We start from the raw sequence: 20,048 nt of genomic DNA on the forward strand, positions 1-20,048 counted from the left end.
TGGAATAATAACCACCTATTTAAGTGATCATTTCTCAACTTTTCACATTATTAAAACAAACAAATATCAGCCAACCCCAAAAGTAATTTCAAGTCGAGATTTCTCTGAAAATAATATTGCAAATTTCAAAGAAAAATTAACTAACTTACCTTTTACTGAAGTCTATAACCATAATAACCCTACAGATAGCTATGAAACTTTTCAGAAAATATTTAAGGAAGCATTTGATCAGAACTTTCCATTGAAAGAAATTCGTTTTAATAAAAACTATCACATGATAGAACCCTGGATGACCAAGGGGATTCTTAGGTCTAGGGCTAGAAAATTTCAGTTACAGTCTCAGCTTTCAAAAAATCCGTCGGAAGTGAATAAAGAATTGTATAGAAACTATAAAAATGCTTACAACAAAGTTTTAAAAACGGCCAAAAAAGTATATTACAGCAATCTTCTTTTAGCTAACCAGGGAAACCTTAAAAAAAATTGGCAGATTATAAAACAAGTCGCTGGGCTTAAGTCAAAAAATAATTTCTCAACTGAAAAACTTATAATAGATGGTACTGATATTATTGGTGAAAACAACATGGGTCAAGCATTTAATAGGCACTTTTCAAATATTGCACATAATATTAGGCAAACTATCAATCCTACTGACAGGCCACCTGATAGTTATCTTGAAGAATCTGAATTTTTATTTAACATTCCACGTATTACACCAGCTAACATTATTGAAATTGTCAATAATTTTGAAAGTAAAAAGTCTGTTGATTATTTTGGAGTATCCTCCTTCTTGTTAAAACAAATTATTACACCAATTCTAGATCCATTGTGTTTTATTTTTAATCAATCTTTAGAATCTGGAAATGTACCAGATCAATTTAAAATGGCAAAAATAACTGCTGTATTTAAAAATGGCGGTGATCCTTTTAATTTAAATGACTATAGGCCAATTTCACTTCTTTTAATCTTTTCTAAAATATTAGAAAAATACATTGCTAACCACTTGCAAGATTATTTGTCTGAAAATAATTTGATTAATGAACTTCAGTTTGGCTTTCAAGCTAAAAATTCTACATTTCATCCTATGATACACTTACTAAATCATGTGAGTAAAGCTATGAATAAAAAAGAATACACAATTGGCATCTTTTGTGACATTAGAAAAGCATTTGATTGCGTGCCTAAACAGACACTTTTAATGAAACTTCGTAAATTTGGTATTCATGGTAATATGCTTAGTTGGTTTGAGTCCTATCTTTCCAATCGAACTCAATTTGTAAGGCTTGGGCTATTTGACTCTGAACCATTAGAAGTAGATAGTGGTGTGCCTCAAGGTAGCATTTTAGGACCAATCTTGTTCTTGATATTTTTTAATGATCTTCCAAAGTCAACATTACTTAAACTTCTCCTTTTTTGTGATGACACAACAATCTTAGCCTCGGGAAAAAACCTTAATGATCTTATTTCGTTTGTTAACACTGAACTTCAAAATATTTCTCAATGGTTCAGAGCCAATCAGATGTGTTTACATCCCAACAAAACCAAATTTACAATATTTTCCCCATCCCCATCCCTTATACCTTGGAATGAAATTAACCTTTACTTTGATGAAAATGATCCCAATACACTGAATCCAAATCCATTACTTAAACATAAAATTGACTTTGTAAACCATGAAAGTGAAATCCCTGCAATCAAGTTTTTGGGCATTTACCTAGATCCAGCCCTAAATTTTAAGTTTCATATAAAAGAATTAAACAAAAAACTATCTAAATCTCTCTTTTGCTTAAGGAAATGTCAAAGCCTTTTAACAGAAAGTGCTATGAAATCTTTGTATTTTTCTATTTTTCACTGCCATTTGGTTTATGGAATTCAAATATATACTTGTGCATCGCCTTCAATTCTTAATGCCATCAAAATAAAGCAAAAAATGGCTGTAAGATGTATAAAACAAGCAACATATTATAGTCACTCTGGTCCGATCTTTAAAAATCTTCAAATTCTACCTTTTGACTCTTTGTGTATCTTTTTTAAACTTAAGCTTATGTATGAATACAAAAACGATCTGTTGCCTAGGTCTTTTAACAACATGTGGCCCCGTAGGGGTGATTTAATTGCCAATTATAATCTTAGAAATGATGATAATCTAACTATACCTGCTTCTCGCATTTCTCTAGTTGAAAGACTACCTTACTGTTCCTTACCAACTCTATGGAATAATTTTAATGATATTGACAACATAAGAAATAGTTTGACTAAAAAGCAATTTATAAGCAAGCTTAAAAAGTGCCTACTAAATAGAATTGTAACCACATGTAATAGAATTTTATGCCGCTCATGTCTTTTGAGAAATTTAAATTAAGTAATAGCTTTAACTCCATACTTCATCTATTATCAATTTTATTTTTTAAAAATATTTTAATATCTAATGTTCTAGTCCTCTCACATACACCCTTCCTCACTCCCTCATTTTCACATTGGAATGAAATATAATCCTTTTAGTTAATTTCTGTTGTTGTTTCATATTCCTATTTTATTTTCTTTAAACTTGTATATCATCTATTGCAAAGGCTATCCAATATTACCTCTCACGAGATTGTTTAGTCCTTTGACACTGTACATAATTATTATTTGATCTGTCCTTAATATTTTATTCATATTCAATTTTTTTGTTTGTATATGAATATTTAATACCTGTATTATAACACTGTTATTATTTTTACTTGTTATGTGTGTCATAAAATAAATATCTAATCTAATCTAATCTAATGAACTCGTGTGATGGTTTTAGGCTTTTTTCCTGTAACCCCACTCATCCTTGCAAATGCAAAGTCTCTAAATTTCAGCAGCGCCGCCGACAATAGAGAAATAAATATAATTTCTAATGTAATTTCCCATGACGCATACAGGGACATTCGGACACTTCCTTAATTTTAGAGTAGCTTCGATAATACCAATAACAAAGCTTGTTTGGTTATGATACTTATTTGTCGACAATTTATACCATTTCAATCAATAACAAACATTATTACATAAGTATAATTGAGCCAAAACCTTGTTAATTATGTTCATAAATAGCGCAGCAAAAAAAAGTACCTTAAGATATTTAAATTATGTTGACTTTGTCTTCATAAAAAGTTTAAGAACAAACACAGCTAAAAAAATTATATTCTATGCAACTAAAAAATTTTCAAATTAAGTGATTTATTTCCAATATACTAATACATTGATTCTTAATAAACAATTTTAAATACATCATATTTTTGCTTGTCTTGACATAAAAATAAAGCCTTTTACAGTTGAAACGCCATAACATATAATTTCTCTGTTGCACAAGAACATAAAAATTGTCCCTAAAAATGACAATATTTGTGAATCTATCTAACGGACATTAAAAACTCTTGCTAAAACTTATAGAGTAGCTCCACTTCAAGCAAATTGTGTGTATGTATGTTCGTTTAACTTTAAAGTCATTTATTTTTAAGGAAAAATGACATGAAAGAAAGAGCTCAAAGTTAGTGTAAAATTAGCTACACTCACTCTTACAAACACACACACACACACACATACTGCAGGATTCAGGGATAAGTCAATGAAAAACAACAAGAGATCTTAATGGATACTACACTAGACACCCCCCATTATGACGAACAAAATTACCCCTGTTGTACATTAAAATTATCGGTGTATAAGTTGTAATACTACTAGTTTGTACAACTTTAGATGAAGATTAAATTTAAGGACCCAAAAGTTATTAAGACAACAAATGAGTTAACTTGTTTTTTTTAATGTATGATTTGAAATCTAAGTCCAAAGCATTATAATAAAGTAATATTGTGGGAGAGTTTTTCATAGTATTCACGTATTAGTTTGAATATCCCTGCAGTCCGCATGTATGCTTGTATAATTAAACACTTTCATAAAAAAAGACAATCAACGAATTCCTTTTTTTCGTTCTTAATATCATACTGATTGAATTATCTTATGGTTAAACACTCTTTAACCCTTACAGATCGGGGGGGGGGGCTCCAAGAGCCCCCCCCTCTAGTTTTTTCAATCTCATTTTTTTTGTAGGTAAGATGGAGTGCTGTGACTTCATGACTTTTTAAGTTTAGTAATTATACGTCGGCAAGAGTTGATTTTATTAGGATATCTGGTCTGTGTCGGTCGTGGTGTCCGGTCAAAGTCGGTTGGGTAGCACCAAAATTAGAAAAAAATTCTAAAAAAATCTTAATTTCTACATTATGACTTTTGTGTATAAGGAGAAACATAAAAATTTTTTGGTGAATACTTAGATATCAATGACCTTCTGAGAAAAAATGTGTTATGACCGTTTGACCGCTCCCTGACCGACTTTATGACCGATTTTTGTCCGGCTTTTACTACAGACATATATCATGAATATCGTGGCTTCTATTACAGCTAGAGTCCTATAAATTTTTTTGGTAAATCCTTGAGCAACATCAAACAGATAAAAATATTAATCAGCGCCGCCAACCGCCGTTTTACCGCCGTAACCGCCGAAAATGGCGGTTTCCGTTATTTGCCGTTTTTTGGCGATGATCAGAAAAAGTAATTTTTTTGTTATGAAAAATAAAAGTTCGTCCTAAAATTTGGTCATCCTAGCTGCAAAATTGGCCGCTCTACAGCTGTTTTAAAATTTAGCGGCTGGCCGCTAAAAAGCGGCTAAGGAGCGGCCTGGCTGCTATGACTAGAAAAAGTAATTTTCTCTAAAAATACACATGAACCACCAGAAAAAAATTTTACGTCTTTATCTGTAACAGGAGCCGAGATAGAGGGGGGGCTCTTGGAGCCCCCCCCCCGATCTATTAAGGTGGGAATAGGGGCCCGAGCTGTAAGGGTTAAAGTTTGACTTTTAAAAATAAAATCTAGAACATATTATATTTGTATTCCTCTTAATATTCTAACAGTACTTATACTTATTGAATAGTTTATACACTCTTGAAAACTAGCAATTACCATTCCCTTACCCCTGAAACAGGGGCGTCCAAGCTTTTTTTTTTGGGGGGGGTAAAAAATTTTAGGGGGGGGGGTAATTCGTGTTTGGGGGGGGTAAAATGGCGCGCGAAGCGCGCCGAAATTTTTTTTTACCCCCCCCAAAATTTTTACCCCGGGGGTAAAATTTGATTGGGGGGGGTAATTACCCCCCCTAAAGTCTGTTGGGGGGGGTAAATACTCCCCCCAAATCTGTTGGGGGGGGTAATTACCCCCCCCAAACTAATTTACCCCGGGGGTAAAATTTTTGGGGGGGGTAATTTAATTATGTAAAAAAAGCACCTACCTAATCTATTAAGTTAATAAGTACTATCCTATAACATAAAGTAGTAAGTAAGGTTTATTTGACTATAGCTTCAGATTTCATTACTTTTAATACTGAGTTCTCCTTTTTAGGAAAGCTTCACATAGATCCCATGATGGTTCCACACTATTATAGGTCAATCCTTTGAGTGGTTTTAGGCTATTTTTCTCCTCCCTTTTTACCCTTTAGAAAGCACGAGTTCTTAGATGCTTAGGGCGCCACTACTATTCAAATATATAGTAGTATCTCATTCTTTAGAACATAAAAATACAATAATTAACTCACTAACCAATGAACCAATATGATTATACTTTAAAGTGAAGCGTCTTATAGGTCCTGGTAAGTTTTATAACTAGTTTACTCCCTCCCCCCCAAAAAAAAAATTTTCAGTAAAATTTTTTTTTTAAGAACATTCAATTTGGGGGGGGTAAATACCCCCCCCCAAAAAAATTTTTTTAAAGAACATTTATTTTGGGGGGGGTAATTACCCCCCCCAAAATGGTTTGGGGGGGTAAATACCCCCCCCAAAATGGTTTGGGGGGGTAAATACCCCCCCCAAAATCGTTGGGGGTGCCTACGGCACCCCCAAGGTAGGGGTAATTTTTTTTTGGGGGGGGTATTGTTCACAAAATTTTGGGGGTGCCTACGGCACCCCCAAAATCGTTTGGGGGTGCCAAATGGCCCATTACCCCCCCCCTTGGACGCCTATGCCCTGAAAGGTATTATACATACTAGAATAATTCTTTTATGGTTCATGCACTTTTTTAACACGCCATAGAGATCACATTAAAACAGGGTTGACAACTTTTTAAATATTATTCGCAACAACAATTGATACAGAACATACGTGGATTTATGAAAGGCGTACTGTCGTTTTTTACATAGGCATTACTTATTGGTCAGTTTGTTCATAGAGTAGGAGGGGAGAGTATAAGGGGGGTGGTATCGTTATTTTAGCCAGATACAAATTTCACTTTATAATCTGGTGTAAGATCCAAGTTATAATAAATACATTCCAACGACGCACTTTTAACTAATCAGCCAAATAAATAAAGTAGAATTGCTTTGCAACAAGAAATTTTAAGAAAAAAATCTACGAAAAAATATTTGAAAAATGTGGCAACTATGGTTTGTATTGCATAAGGTAAAGTAGCTAAAACTGCACTATAATATATATAATCATCTTTAACCATTGGGAAAAATTTGCATATAGTTTTTCTATTTTTTCTGGAATCCTTTAGTTCTTTGTTTTCGTTTTTCTTCAAAATAAATTTAAAAACAAGGATGACAACATCCATAAATCATGGAATGACCTGACGGACAGGTAAAGTGAAATATAGACTAGCTTTGCTACCAAAAATATGAACGATTGAACGAAACTTTTGGAAGTTATTTTTGATGAACGGACAAATTACGTTAACAAAAAGTTCCGCTAGCTTAGGCCAAGTAACCGTTATACAGTAAAAGTTTTAAGTTAATCGAACAGCTCTAAAATACCATATTTGGCATTTCAAAAAGTGTTTAATACCAATGTAGATAACAAAAATAATATAATGTGTAAATAGTTGAAAAGTCAATCACTAAAATGACTCTCAATAATTTGTCAAAAGGATATAGAGTATATTCCTTAAAAAACAGCAAGTTATTGTAATTTATTTTTTTAGATCTTTCATATTGTATGAAAACTGTTTAGTCACTAGACTTTAGGGGGGGGGGGGGCAGGAAAAGCCTAAAACCATCCCAAGACTTTAATTTAGAATAACCTAAAACTCTCTCAAAATCTATGTGAAGCTACCATGAAATTATCTAATAAGATTTTTAAAAACTCATTGGTAATTTTATTCAAAGAAAAGAAATGTGAATTATAATACAGTACGAACAGAGGAAAATTTTTGTCAATTTGAGTATCCTAATTTTATTAATAAGTTTCTTTTAAAATCCATCAGTAAAAAATGAGCATGAAATTATAAATTTATTAACTCGTTCTACTATTTGTTCTTTGGGGGATAAGGTTGGATTAGGAATGTAACTATGAATTTTATATCAATAATTCAAATAAACCAAAGGGGTAATTTTGTTCATCAAGATTAAACCACCGTCCATTGTGATTTCCCTGTGTCTCTGATTTAAATACTGTAGGAAGTACAGTCATACTTATAGTAATTAGTAGCTGCGCTTACAAAATACATATATTAGTTAAGTTAAGCGCGTAGATAGACAGATAACGACGTATGAATTGCAAATTTGTTTAACTACATAGAGATAAATTTAAAGCAAAAACCTTGCACTTGACCCTGTAAAACATACATACGCATATCACAAGAGTAAGGATATAAGAGTAGAAGTAAACAGATTGTAAACGTGAATAAGCAACTAAACCAACATTAGTAAGTAATTAAGAGTAAAATTAAATAGAAATGAAACATAAACCTATATTCATATTCAATTAGAAAATTAGTGTAGTGTCACTGTCTATACTGAAAAAATATATGCTAAAACTAGAAGTGTGCAAAACGGGCGTATCCAGTGCCAATTAAAATTCCTGTTAGGGGGGGGGGGGGTGGATTAATCCCTTACACTGCTCCACAACCCCCTTGACATGAATCTATTTTAGTTTATGGTGGGTGTCGTGCTCCCACCTGGAAAAAAATTATATGCATGCCACTAGTTAAAATGATATGTTATTTCAGGTAAGTTAGGATTATATTTGCTTTTAAAATAATAAGTATTTTACTATATTTTTTTCTATATTTGAAACAAAATATTACAGTACAATTTACAATATATTATATATTGCTGTGATTGTTATGGTTTTGATAACTTTAGACACAGCGTTTTAACTAGCTGACTTGTTTGACAGTAAGATCACTTAAGTGGAACATCATCACAATATATGATCAAATATAAACATAGATCGGATGATTTAAAAATTTAAAAGGGGTAACATTTCAATATTATTATTATCAATATCAGGCACCTAGCAAAACATTATTATATACTATACTAAAGACCAATTTGGTAGGCTTTGCTTTTTTCCTTGCAAATATCTGGTGCTTTTTTTCAAAGGACAAAATTATATTTAATCTATGAATTTTAGATCACTGGTTTAAATTGAGGAAAACGTAATAGGGCACAGCTGGTAACACTATCACAATAGATATAGAATACGTGGATATAATGACTGGAACAATTTGTTATTACTTTAGGTTGCTAATTCGAACCTCATTTTTTGGTCAGTTCATTCATTCGGAAGGAGGCAAAATGGTGGGGTATTTTTACCATCTGGAAGTATCAATCTATTAAAGTACATGAAAATCTGGTGCAACATACCAGTAATTATATTTTGATTACTATCACTAAAAGGTTGCTTCAACAAGAATGCTAACAAGAATAACTAGCGCAGCTAGATGAAATTGTATTCTGGCTTGGTAGCATTTATTTTTAAGGATTTGGCATACATGTCATTTTTTTTCATTTGGGGGGGGGGGGCTTAAATCCCCAATATATCATTAAATAAAAGTTTGATTAATAATTCTTCAATAGGCAATGGAGTGATTTACTCCGGTTAAAAATTAACATTCTAATTAGCTCTATTATTGATACTAGCAGCCTCGCCCCCAGCATCTAGGGAATTTTTTAATAGTAACCTAAACCTATCCCATCCTAAAACCATCACAAGATATATCTAAATCCTCCTTAAAATTGAGAACCTAATCGGTTCAGTAATTATTAAAAACTTTAGTCACAGACAAAAAACATAACTTCTTTGTATAATAATAGTTATTTCTCGTATCGTATTATAAACGGCTTTCCGCGGATATAGAATGTACAATTTTAAGATTAAAACTAGTTTATTTACCCCCGAGGTGCCGAAGGCACCGGCTAAAAAAACTGGTTTTAATCTTATGATTGTACATTTTTATATTCGTAGAAAGCTGGATATAATACGATGCTAGACATAGTTTTTTCGTATGGATGAGAATTGGTTCCTATCCACCGGATTCGAATGAATACGAGAAAAACAATTATGCACTAATTTGATAGTTTAGAACATCGCTTTTATAAACTAAATTGACGTTAGTCAACTAATATTTTTATAGAATTGGTAACTTTAGAAGGACACTTGTCATTAAGTAATTGTATTTTTGACATGACCATACATTTACATTTTTATGATGATTACGGAAATAGATAATTTAAAAATAAACACATAAAATCAGTACTAAAGTCGTCTAATAATGATTCAATCACATCACAAATACATTATATACATACTAGCATAAAATATACTGTTATTAACAGTATACAATATCATTAGAACCCGACTTTATATCTAGCAATCATTCATTAACAAACATTAGCAAGAGTTAAAATTAATTATTTTTTAATTTGTTGTTAGCTTTAAGCTCGATAATCTAAATGTTATTGATCTCTATATTTTTTTTATTTAGATAGCGAGCACATACGATAATTCATTTCAAATCTTAAATGATGATCAACTAAATTACCCCTTTCTGTAAATTAAAATTACTTTGTAAAAGTACCCAAAGTTTTGAGAAAATTTATGACAAATTAATAATAATAAACCCTTGGGTGCCCTCATAATTTAAAGTGCAATGCCCCAAAATTAAAAAACCATCTATAAAATTATTGACATTGATTTAGTAGCCATAGCTGACAAATTATCGAGATTCGGTGGTCCTGTTTAAAATATTAGCGACATCTTGTTATTTAAATGACCTCATTTTTTTTTGACAGAAAAAAAATTTACATTTGATGTATATTAGTTTAACTGCTATTAACCTTTCCCTGCATGTAAAAAGAAGAAAAGGTCATAAGAACAGACAAATACAGAGGGATTATAAAATATGTAGCAGAATTTGTCAATTTTATAATAAGCTCTTATAAAATTCAAATTTGAATCTGATATGATATGATATGCAATACCTTTATGATAAATGTCAAAATATTTAGGTATTTTCATAACACATAGTCAAAGTAGATCTATAAATTTCTATCATTTGGTATAATTTTTGTGATATATCTGCTTTATTATCATAGGAATCGTTCGTTTGTTGCTCTATGATTGTATTTTTACATAATTAAAAGAAAATGTTGTATGTGGTATTTAGATTAATAGTTTAAAACCTGACTTTTGTCTCCTTCTGAAAAAATCTACTTCCTACTTCAGAAACATGATAGTTGTAAATAAACAAAGATACAACGTTTAGCATAACCGACAGACTGACGGCTCAAGTAAACTTTATACTAGATCCTCTTTGGTAAGGGCATCTTCAAAAAATCAGCACTCTATCCCGAGAAAATAGATATTACTTTTATAAAAGCCCTTTGATGTGTTGAATATTAGTGGCACATTGTTTCATACATATATGAATTATTAATATGTTTGCGCTAAACATAAAGGTCTAACAACACAGAGAGTGTCGTTCCAATATAGACGAGTATGTTGGCCGTATTAGCAAGAACGTACATGAGTGGAGGAGGGGGGATATAATCCCTAACAAAAGCTTTGTGGCTGCAAAATTTTTAGAAAAACATGGGGTTTCTTCCCGCCCCCAATGAAAAACTTCAATAAGATTATCCATAAATTTTTGTGGGGTATTACCTCCCCAAACAAATTTTTCAATGCGCTATGAACGCTATTTTACCCACCTCATTAATTTTTATTACAACTCCGTTGAGATTGTTGCAATCCTGATTTAAATATTAAAAATAAAAATTGGATGTTTGTCTCCCCTTTTTACTTTAAGATCTCGCTGGCCAATGGACTGGTCATCTTTTACTTTCCAGAAACGCTTAATACAAGTCCTGGTAAGGTATATTAGTGAAGGTAAAGTCAAATTTTTGGAAAGAAATCAAATGTTCTCCTTAATTTTAATTGATAATAATTTTTTAATGTTTATGAAGCTTTTAAAGTGCTTTTAAAAAATGACGTCATACTGTATACTGTATATTGGCCTGCCATTGGTAATTTAGTCTTTAGATTGGCCTATCATAGGTCATTTTTATTGTATGACGTCATTTTTCAATAGGCCATAAAAAGATCTTCAATGTCTACTGTTGTTAAGAATAAACACTTGCGCATATTCAAATGTAAAAATTCATGTTTTCAACAGATATAACTCTAAAGATCATATATATGCAGGGATTTAAAGGGCTTAGCAAATGGCCGGATAATTTATGTACCTCCCCTATGATGATACAGAAAAGTATCCTTTCTGTAAATTAAAATTATTTGGTTGAAACGTTTCAACACACAACTTAATGAATTAACCAATCAAAATCAAATAAAGTATCCAAAGTTGTAAAGCCAATAAATAAGAAAACGTTATCACAAAACTTTGGGGACTAGTGTAATAAACAGTCTATTGTACCCTCCCTTCCTGATATATATGTGTACCAGGGAAATTTTAAAATGTCACATATTTGACAATTTCATATTGTGACATTTAAATATTCATACAATCGTTTACATCTTTATGTATACATATCAGGGCTCGGCAGACGTCTAGTTTTGGGTGCCTGTGACTGCAGAATATCCAAGTACATAAAGTAATAAGGTTTTTTTTTCTTGTCTGAGGCTTAAAATCTCAATAACTAATGAACCGATTTAGTTCTTTTTATCTTAGGTAAGCTTCACTAAGGACATGTGATTGTTTTAGGCAATTATATTTTTCAATTCAAGTCTTTGGCCCATCTGAATGGTTTTAAGCTATTGTTATAGCCCCTCTCTACCTCTTCAATTTCAGAGCCCTTAGATGCTAGGGACATAGCTTCTAGGGGCTATACAAAAATCATATCATACAATACAAATGACTTATGATAGGTCAAATTACAGACTAAATTTTCAATGGCAGGTCAGTATACATTTTAAATGGCCAATGGTGGCTAATAAGGCGTCATTTTTTATAGGCACTATAGAAAAGCTACATAGACATTAAAAAAAAAGTTCTTTTTTATACAGACTATACAGACTAAATTACCAATGACATGCCTGTATTTATTTCAGCTGGCCAATATTAGGCCAGTATCGGCGGCATCTTGACAAACATTGCCTGAACGTTGATGCAGTTGCCGAGCTTTGTTGCATATAGGTGACGACGAGAAAATTTTGTAGTATACTCATTTTAAATCTTACCTATTTAAAAAAAAAAAAACACTTCAAGGTTAAACCGAAATATTTACAGCTGACGATATTTTTGACGAGCAAAGAGCAGTAAATTGCAATACAGATCGAGATTAGAGTAATCTCCTTAGATCAAAAGAATATGGTTATGAAAAAAAAACAAGGTTGACAACAAGTAAATTTGTTTTAAAAACTTTTTTAATTAATATTACTGTTTACGGACATACTTACATCTTTAGAACTTGATTATACAGTTGCTACACTTCCTAAATCGAACCAAATTATTACAGGAATCGTCATGAAAGTTTAAAATCGATAGTACAATTATAAAAAACATGCTGCCTTTTAATAAAAATGCTTCTTCTTGTATGGAAGTTTTTTTAATTTTCAAATAAACCTTTTTACATACAAGACAATCTAAATTTACTTTAAATTAGAAAATAATTACTTTTTTACAATACGAAGAGTAGATGGATTTCTAAAAGGTTTATGAAGCATGGAAAGGTATTCCAGCAAAACAGTGATATTTTACCTTGGATTATTTTTACGGCATTTTATATATGGATTTACCCCAAATAATTTTATTGCAGAGACCTGCTTAAAACTTTTAAAACCCTTCAAAAATTTGACTTTTGTAGATTTGCTAATAAAAAAAGATGAAAAATCTCTCTTATTGTAGAAACATTTATAAAATCCTTGAAATTTGTATTTTATTTAGCGTTGAAATTGAGTCGTATTGAGGTTTCCAATGGTGTTTCTTCAATTCTACACCTCACATCATATCAGGAAGGGAGGTGACATTGAACTGTTAAGTACACTAGTCCTTATAGCTGTATAATAGCGTTTTCTTATTCGTTTAATCAAAAACTTTAGGGACTTTTGTTGAATTTTTATTGGTAGGTTCATTCAGTTGAGTGTCCGAACGTTTCAACCAATAATTGAAGGCAACAGAAAGTATAATTTTGTGTATCATCTTTAGGGATGTACATAAATTTATTTGAAAGTGTGACAGAGGGCAAGGGGCAGTTTGTGCTGTTGTAATAGATGAGTTTCTGGTGATTTGAATTTTTGATACATGTCCGAAAGTAAATGCGCACTGTTTCAAATATTGTCCAAGTTAACTGCATACTATTTATTCAGGGTTGGGGGATGAACATTTTTATAAGAATTCAATTAGAATTATATAGACTAAAATTACGTGGTTTATGTCGACTATATGCCATTTAATACAAAGATTACAACAACAACATAAAAGCGAAGCTTTGAAACGGTAGAACAAACGAACATTAACACTTGTAGAGTGTCAGAACATAATAAGCAGATATAAGTATGATTAAAAATGTGCAGCTTATAGTTCCAAATAAAAAAAGGCGTCATACAATACAAATGACCAATGATAGGCCAGTATACGTTGTAATTGACCAATGGTAAAATGTATAATGTCCTATTATTGGTCATTTGCATTGTAAGACGTCATTTTGCATTTTACATCATAAGCTACTTTCTATGAAGTAACTTTGTCCCTAATCCTAGAGTTACTGCACTATATTTTGGTAGATTTATACCAGATAACTTTCTTTTCTTTCAAGTGGAGCTCCTCAATATTTTAAAGCGAAGCTTTTCTATTATTAGGGTCGGTCCGTCCGTCTTTTAGTTAATTTAGGCATGTTAGAAAGTCCTATCGATTTCAACTTAGCATGGTGATTCCTGTAGTAGTTAGGTACAATTTAGAAAGCGTAGCAACTTTATAATCAATACCAGAATGTCCGTACGTTCATTTTTAACATGTCGATTTTAAATTTTTCAACAACAAATTTGTATGTGTTATTAATATCCGATTTACGTATACTGATTCCTAGGACAACAAAGTACAATGGTAAAAGCGAAGCATCTCTATAATCAAGTCCTAAAAATGTTAGTATGTACTTAAACATAATTCTGTATTTCAACAGTTTTTAACAAATTTACTTAAAATTTTTTTCGACTTTTATACTTTGATTTATCAGTTATTTGCACTCTACAAGTGTTAATGTTTGTTTGTCCTACCATTGTTGAGCTTCGCTTTTATGAATGTTGTCATCCTTGCTTTTTTTTAAATTACTTAAATTAAAAATTACATAAATTATGTCAATCCGTTTTTAGCGCATAGTGAAACATTGTATCAACTCAATGTAACGATGAGGCATAATGTACATATATAACTAAATACTTCAAGATATACTAGTGGCTTTGCCCCTACCCTCTAGGGGCTTTGCCCCAAGAGGTTTGATCAACCTTATTTTTTCGTATTTTATATTTGAAAATTTTTTTTTCTTATTTTAAATTTTTTGGGGGGGGGATTTTTTTGGGAGGGGGGGTTAGTCGACCCCACTATTTTAATTTTAGTTTTAAAAAGAACAAAAAGATTGAGTTATAAACCTTCCCAGGACCTATGAGAAGCTACCCTGTAAAGGAGAACCCGATCGGTAAAGCGGTTAGCAAGATCCTTCGGTACAAACTGACAAAAAGACACCATTCTACTTTGTATTATAGATGTTATTATTTTCAATTTTTTAGCTGCACTAATTTGTTTAGCTTCACTTTTTCCTAAAATTACTTTTTTTTCTTCCTTAGTTTTATTTTTATTTTCAGGTGTCTGTTTTAAATCAGTAGCCTTCTCTCTCTCTCTTTCTCTCTTGCCCTCTCTCTCTATTGCTTTCTCTATCTAGCCATCTCTCATTTGATTTTATATCTAATCCTCCTTTTTCCAGTATTTTTCAAAACCGATTAATATCTGCTGGATCAGAACCGATTCTCAGCCATACTGAAAATTATTTATATCATCGTATTATATCCAGTCTTCTTTGATTATAAAAAAAACTGGTTTTAGTCTTATACTTGTACATTTTTATACCCGCGGAAAGCTGTTTAAATTACGATACGGTAAATAACTATTCTAAGTTCACATATCCAAATATTTTATGCCTTTTATTTCGAAATTTTATTCAATCGAATATGTGATTTAGACTAATACTAAAAGTGCACTAACTTAATATGATTAAAAAATAAATTTGCTGAAAACTTTATCTTGATTTTGTGCATGACTGAAATCAAAAGGTATATTAAAGAATAAAGTTTGAACTACAAAAACAACCAAAAACACTTAAATAAATTATTTTGAAATATTCTCATATGTTATCATATATTAAGTGTAAGAAGTATAGGTGTAGATGGATAACCCTGACAATTACCTGGCCCCTTTCTTAGAAACCTTTTTCGTCTGCTAGCAAAGACCCAATATATTATTTTACTCTTAATTCTAGTGTCTTTTTATATTGCAATTCAGTTCATAATTTAGATATCATTGTTTAATTGGGTTTTAAAAAGTTAAATGTGTATTTTGCTATATTTTCTAAATGATATTTTTTTTTGTAATTTTGTGAGTTAACCAAATGAAAAGACTTTTCCTGAAATGGCTGGGCACGATTTTCATGTTTAATCAAATTACTACATCCAAAGTCATCAAAGTATTACATACAAATTTACTCTAGATATCTTTAGATATCTTTCTATCTAAGATTATGTATAACTAGCTATCAAAGTATTATATACATATTAATTCTAGATATCTTTCATATCTTTCTATCTTTGGTATTTAAAGTATATGTTTACCTTGTTATCAAAGTATAGCATACAAATTTACTCTAGATATCTTTTATATATCTTTCTATCTTAGTATCTAGCAATTAAATCTAAATTAAGGTATATCACAAATAAATTACATCCAAAACTACTGTAGATATCTTCTATATTATATGATTGCTTTGTATCTAAGAAATGTAAATACCATGCAAGTAATCAATATATTTTTTGGTCTTTCTATCTATCTTTATCTGACCTCTTTTTCCAAAGAGATTTCTTTTCCAGAATAGCTTAAAATATTGAACAATTAACACAAAGAACTTCTAAAATTGGTGAATAGTTTCAAATTTATTTTCTGTGCAATTTAAAGAGAAACATCCATATTTTTATAATTAAGATAATTAAGCTTATTGCCAAATTTGGATAATGAGAGGAAAATAAATTGAGAATAATAAAAAAGTCATCGTATCTTGCAACCCTTAAAACAAATATACAAACAGAAAACAAATCTCAAACAAACAAACACATTGACAAACAAACAGAACAAGCTGTATATCAAATTAAGGAAACAAATAACCAAAGGAAGGTTGAATATACCACTCATCTCTTAAAGTCTTTTTTTTGTGGATTTTAACCATTGAAATTAGTCCATATATACTAAAGTATCCTATTGAAGTAATCTCTAAGAATATAAAATATTTTTTTTAAATGGTAATAATTATTTTTCTGAATAAACAAAAATAAATATTTTTTTAAAATCTTTTTTATTTATTTATAAGTTAAAATAGTTTATTTTCAAAAAATTGCCCTTTTTGAAAGACATATAATTTTAAATACAGACCAAAATACAAAAAAAATCAAAGATAAGAAATATTTTTCAGCCTCCTAACTGTTTTTTTTTTGCATTTTCAAGTGTCAATTTCAATTTAGCTTTTCTTATTTCTTGTGCATTTTTCCTTTCCTAACTAAGAAATGCCTTACATATTTAAGACTTTATCATATACCTTTTTCAATTAAATGATATTTAAATCTTAATTCGTGTGATTAACTTTTAAAATCTGCATATTTTTCTATTGGTCAATAATGAATTTATAAAACGACGCGTCATGTTAAAGACGTTAAGATATAGTTTGTTGCTGATATGTCAGGCATGTAACACGGGGAATGTATATGAAAGACTTTATTAATTAAAATCTCAACTTTTAGAAAAAAAAGTCATGTAAACAACGGTTTATTATTTGCGTTTTAGCAGAATTTTATAACTTAACCAATGAAGGCGAAAGAGAAACAAAGCCTAAAAAATGTATTTTAAAATGCTGTAGATGTTAAAAGTTTCTCTGTAATGAAATGACGGAACTATTTATTTACAAATTAATTATTGATGTTGTTATAATTCATTATGTTGATCACATCATATGGACACATTATTGTAGAATGATCAAGACACAAACTTTAAAATCCTGATCAGTCTTTATTCATAAAACCAAATTAAAGTCAATTAATAGTCATCAAAAGGCTATATAAAAACTTAAAAAGCTAAAAAAGTTTCAAAGGGGGAAGCATAGAATAGCATTAGTTATACAAGCTAACATTTCATTTAGAAGTATAGTATTTTTACAAACATTTAATATCATCTCTCTTAAAGTTGCGTAAGATGCAAGATGCTTAACATGCATATCCTTACTTTTTAAGTCTTATAGTTAAAGAAATCCAATGCTAAGTCCTCATCGCCTTAGGATTCGCCATATCAAATAATGAGGAAAATTGTATTAAATTTCAATTTTAATCTTTAAGTGGAGTTTGAACTCTAGAGGACGATTCTAAACTCCTTTTATTATCAATTAAACCTATACGGACGGGATCAGTAATATTTGACATAATAACGCTTCACATAAATTCATTTCACATAAAACATTTCACATAAAATCACTTCACATAAAGGTACATTTGACATAAAAACATTTGACATAAAGGTACATTTGCCATAAAGGTACACTTTACATAAAAACGTTTCACATAAAGGTACATTTGACATAAAGGTACATATGATATAAAGGTACATTTGACATAAAGGTACGTTTGACATAAAGGTACATTTGACATAAAGGTACACTTGGCATAAAGGTACATTTGACATAAAGGTACACTTGGCATAAAGGTACATTTCACATAAAGGTACATTTCACATAAAGGTACACTTCACATAAAGGTACATTTCACATAAAAAATTTTCTCATTAAAGAATTTTTCACATAAAAACGTTTCACATAAATATACATTTCACATAAATATGTCATGAAAACATTTGTCATGAGTACAGGATAAAATTTTGGGTACCAGTATAAAACACTTCACATAAAAACGTTTCACATAAAGGTACATTTGACATAAAGGTACATATGATATAAAGGTACATTTGAGATAAAGGTACGTTTGACATAAATGTACATTTGACATAAAGGTACACTTGACATAAAGGTACATTTAACATAAAGGTTCACTTGGCATAAAGGTTCATTTCACATAAAGGTACATTTCACATAAAGATACATTTCACATAAAAATTTTCTCATTAAAGGATTTTTCACATAAAAACGTCTCACATAAAGATACATTTCACATAAATTTGTCATGAAACCATTTGTCATGGGTAACAGTATAAAACTTTGGGTACCAGTATAAAACTTTGTTTACCAGTATATAACTTTGGGTACCATTATAAAACTTTGGGTAACAGTACAAAACTTTGGGTACCAGTATGAAACTTAGGATACATGTATGAAACTTTGAGTACCAGTATAAAACTTAGGGTACAAGTATGAATTTTTGGGTACCAGTAATAAACTTTAGGTACCAGTATAAAACTTTGAGTACCAGTATAAAACTTTGGGTACAAGTATGAATTTTTGGGTACCAGTAAAAAACTTTGGGTACCAGTATAAAACTTTGAGTACCAGTATAAAACTTTGGGTACCTTTATGTTAAATGTACCTTTATGTCAAATGTACCTTTGTGTGAAACGTTTTTTGTGTAGTTTACCCATATGTAAAATATACATTTTTGTAAAAAAAAAATTTTTTTTTATGTGAAGTGTACCTTTATGTCAAAAGTACCTTTATGTGAAATGTGCCTTTATGTTAAATATACCAATTTATATGAAACGTTTTTTGTTTTGTAAAATATATGTCAAATGTACATTTATGGCAAATGTACCTTTCTGTCAAATGTACCTTTATGGGAAGTAAGCCTTTATGTCAAATGTACCTTTATGAGAAATGTACCTTTATGTGAAATGTACCTTTGTGTGAAACGTATTTTGTGTAGTTTACCCATATGTAAAATATACATTTTTGTAAAAAAAAAATTTTTTTATGTGAAGTGTATCTTTATGCAAAATATACCTTTATGTGAAATGTTTTTATATGAAATGTATCTTATGTGAAATGTATCTTTATGTGAAGTGTACCTTTATGTGAAATGTACCTTTATGTGAAATGTACCTTTATGTGAAATGTACCTTTATGTGAAACATACCTTTATGTGAAGTGTACCTTTATGTGAAGTGTACCTTTATGCCAAGTGTACCTTTATATCAAATGTACCTTTATGTCAAATGTACCTTTATGTGAAGTGTACCTTTATGTGAAGTGTACCTTTATGTCAAATGAGTTTATGTGAAACGTTTTTATGTAAAGTGTACCTTTATGTGAAATGAGTTTATGTCAAATGATACTTTATGTCAAATGTTTTATGTGAAATGAATTTATGTGAAGTGATTTTATGTCAAATATTACTGATCCATACGGACGGGTGGACGATAACTCTTATTGTACGTACTAAAGTCAGGAAACTGAGGAAACGACATTTTCATCATTTTCAATTATTCTGTCCAAATTAATTACAAAACATTTATGCATTTATCAAGGTGTGCATTTACTTCCGCAAATCGTCAGATTTGAATAG

At 30.5% G+C, this 20,048-nt stretch overlaps 1 protein-coding gene across 1 annotated transcript in view; it reads right to left on the bottom strand.

The window, feature by feature from the left end:
• LOC145323655 (uncharacterized) overlaps positions 1–20,048 on the bottom strand; it is a 106,150-nt gene that overhangs the window by 64,879 nt on the left and 21,223 nt on the right. The window lies entirely within an intron of this gene.

The sequence above is a fragment of the Acartia tonsa genome, chromosome 7 (genome assembly GCF_053477335.1).
Source record: "Acartia tonsa isolate MP-2025a chromosome 7, ASM5347733v1, whole genome shotgun sequence".
NCBI lineage: Eukaryota > Metazoa > Arthropoda > Copepoda > Calanoida > Acartiidae > Acartia > Acartia tonsa.